We start from the raw sequence: 4,073 nt of genomic DNA on the forward strand, positions 1-4,073 counted from the left end.
TATTTTTGAGACCGAAGGTGTATATAAGTTTCTATAACTTTGTAAATGTATATGCAGCTGACTGTACTAGCAGATAGCAGTAACAGCATTGCTCGATGATTCTTCGCCAGATATACTAAAGGCGTCCCGTCCCTTGTCCAACGAATGGCATCACATCTGCTAGTTAACTTACTGCAGATGTGTATGGGCAGTGCAGGGATTACTTCCGTTATTTATTTTGCCATCTTTTGATTTAAAAATATTAACATTGACGTATGTTGACCAGGTCCTGTCGGTGAAGTGAGGCGGAATAGGCTTCGAGTGGTAAGTCATTTTACATTTATATAACACAATATGTCTTTGGGCAATAATGCTCGCTCGCGAATTTTCTACACTATCTTTTGTTTTCTTTTTTTATTACTCGTATAGTGTTCAGGTCAATGCTGTGAGGCGTAATATTAAACTGTAAAATTATTTTAACATTGGAATACTATGTTATGTATACACATAATTACATTACAGTGTTTTATTAGTTATATACTCACATAAATAACACAGCGAGGTAACGACTTAAGAACCTTTGCGTAAATGTTACTAATATATTAAAGAGAAAATCTCACCTACGTACGAGCTTACACATTTGTTATAAAACCGCGTTTAATAAAACTTATAACAAACATTGAGCAATATTTCAATAGAAACGAGCTAGTATTTGTCGAGAGAAAGCTTTTTAAAGCTTTTGTTTTCTCACATTCTGTGACCTATATGAGCTTTATGAAAAAAAAACTTGTATTTCTGTGTTATAATTTTTACACAGAAAAATGATGATTTCGCTTTTAATACATTCATGTAAATGTTACATTTATATTAAAGTCTATTTATATTTCTCCATTTTGTAAGCGACATCAGGTAGTTCGAAAACGTGCATTACCAAATAATATTACGAAGATCCATATTTATTACTGCGTATCTCCAAATGCAGAACATATTTTGGTAAGTACGCATAGGCTATTCACTAAGTTTTTTTTTAATTCGTCGCGGACAAATGATTTCCAATGACGTCCTCAGACTCGGTGGAGAGATGATTTTCCCAGGGCAGCTGGCATGAGCTGGATCACTGTGGCCGAGGATCGTGCTTAGTGGCGTGCTATGGGAAGGCCTATGTCCAGTAGTCGACTAGTATAGGCTACTGATGATGATGAAGATGAAATGATTTCCCAAAATAAATTTCTTGTTGTTACGAATTATCGATGAAGATGTCAAGTAAGCAATTAGACTTTAATCCGAAAGAAGATAGTTTCAGTATCACATTTTCCTCTAATATCATTATTTTATAATTTATATATCTCGTACGCACTATTTTAGTTCCATCTTCAGTTTATTAAAAAATACATAAATGGAAAACGAGAGACAAATCATATGCACACCTTCTCTGTTATTTATTGCAATTAAGAAAAACAAATTCCATATTAAAAGCTGATTATTAAAAAGGTGTATTAAATTTTTCTTATAAAAGATCGTTCAGATCATAAATCAATTAAATCTCTGATCCCTTCCTGCTAATTGGAGCTGGAAAAAGTTAAAACAACTTTTAATTTAAGGTAATTGTGAATGATTAATGGCTTACCCGATTGTTTCTTAATAAAATATTAATTTTTAATTTAAAATTATCATAAACTCTTGTTTGATACTGGCCAGTAATTTTTCTTTGAGGTTAAAATACCTAATAGCTAGTCGCCCGCGACTCCATCGGCGGGGAATTAAGAAAAGACTTAATGATTAGCCTATATGTTCTTCCAGACTATGTTCTACATTTTTGCCAAATTTAATCAAGATCCATTGAGGCGTTTCAGAGATACCTTCAAACAAACATCCATCTAAACGTTTGCATTTATAAGATTAGTAAGAAGTATAATAAAAGGTGCTGATGTCGCGGTTAGTTCTGTCGAAAAACATGTAGAATCTAGTTAGGTATATTAAATTACGAAAAAACATGGCGGCTGCATGACAAGGATCTTATAACACGTTTTGACATTGACTGGGGGGCGCTAGTGAGCTATCATAATTAAGTTTGACATACGCCTAGTAGGTCAAGTAACTGAAATACGAACTCATAGAAACGCATGCTTCAGAAATCTTCATTACAAAATAATTCATTTATCCAACAACTTAACAAATATTTCATTTTTATTAAGAACAAAGTCATTATCAAATGCGTGTTACAAACAATTTAGTATCAAAAAACATCTACAGCAAATATTAAAATTCTTAAGAGGCTGTTAACTTGGCCAGAGAATTGCTAAAGTTTGGTTGTTTGTCAAATCTAAACAAGTGACTGTAGGCGTTTCGTGACAAAGTTTAATAGCGACTGTTCACTAAGTTTACGACTATTAAAAGTTGTCGAATAAATTGGGTTCATATTCTAAAAATATTTTGTCTTAATATGAAAAGGATGGGAAGGGGAAGTAGATTTTAAGGATGATAGGATGCACGGAAATAAAATTATCTCTTTCTGTACATCCCCTCCTCCGTCGATTAGAGGTAACGCATATGCAATTGCGTATGTCTATGGGAAACAGTCACATCATTTCAGCGATATCAAGTGGCCGTTCGCTCGTTTGCCTTATCATATAAAAATATGTAAAATTATTTTAGACGTAGTTGATATTAATTTTACATATTTCTTACTAAAATAATAATTAAAACACCCTGTAATTTAAACAATTTTAATGACTACAGTATCATTAAATTATTTTATAGTATTGTATTTTTAATCCATATTACATAAACTCGTTTAGGATATTTTACAAATTTTATTAAATCAAAATGAAACAAACCAAGTGATAAATAATTAAGCCTGCTTGTCCCGAATGGAAAAGAGATAATCCGTGGCTAAGCTTAGCTTAAGTCCAACAGAGATATTATGAAATATTATTAAGACTGTTTTTTTGTGAAATAAATGACAGTCAACATTTGTGACGGTTTTTAATAAAGCTTGTAGTTTGATAGACGTTTCTGGTATTGTTTGGTTTTCTTTATTTATTTCTCCGGAATAACTGGACCGATTTTGACGGGGATTTTACTGGAAGGTAGCTGATGTCCGCGGCAATATTTAAGGCTATTTTTTTTAATTCTGCGCAAACGAAGATGCGGGCAACTGCTATTTATACATTTAATAAAATAGGAGTGTATTTGTTGTGTAGAGCGTCGGTGGCTCAAGGGTTTCAACGCTTGACTTGCAATCTGCAGGTCCGGGGTTCGAATCCCGCCATGTATCAATGTGTTTTTCGATTTTCGATTTACATATTTACCATTTATCCGACGTTCTTACGGTGAAGGAAAACATCGTGATGCAACCTGCACATATCTGAGAAGAAATTCAAAGATATATGTGAAGTCAACCAACCCGCACTGGGCCAGCATGGTTGACTAAGGTCTAGTCACCCTTAACTTAGTAGGCTCCGAGCCCCTCAGTGGGGACATGTAGTGAGCTGATGATGAGTGTATTTTTGGTAATTTTGAAAATAAAAATAATTCTCTGACACGAATGTATTCTTCTGTCTGTCTGTCCTCGTTTGTTATGAGTAGTTAATGCAATAATAATGGAATCTTACAATTTTCAATCGAATAATTTATTTTATAATGCAATAGAAATGTTATTAAGTAACTGATGCGGTATTTATAATAAAAAAGAATAAAACTCTCCTAGGATTCCAAATAGGAAATGTTAAAGCAATGGTATAGAAAAGTAAAAAATATAAAAAAATTTAGACTAACAACTATTTGTTTTCGCAAACTGTAACATGGATACAAACTAAATTTGCTAACAACCTCTAACTCGTTTCGTGCTGTCAATCCGTGATACTTTTGACCGTAACTCTATTTTCATCGCAGCTACTTTTTTTTTTTCAAACGAATCACTCAATTTTAGTATCGACTATTCGTTTTTATATTCTGTTTCAATGTTCAAATTTTGGTTCTCTACGAAATTGTAATATGATGAATAAAACATAGTGTAAAACACATCTTACTATGTTTATTAGCTCCAAATTTTCGTAATAATACTAGCTGTCGTCTGCGACTCCGTCCGCACG

This window comes from Papilio xuthus, unplaced genomic scaffold, assembly GCF_000836235.2.
Source record: "Papilio xuthus unplaced genomic scaffold, Pxut_1.1 DF827756.1, whole genome shotgun sequence".
Classification (NCBI taxonomy): Eukaryota; Metazoa; Arthropoda; class Insecta; order Lepidoptera; family Papilionidae; genus Papilio; species Papilio xuthus.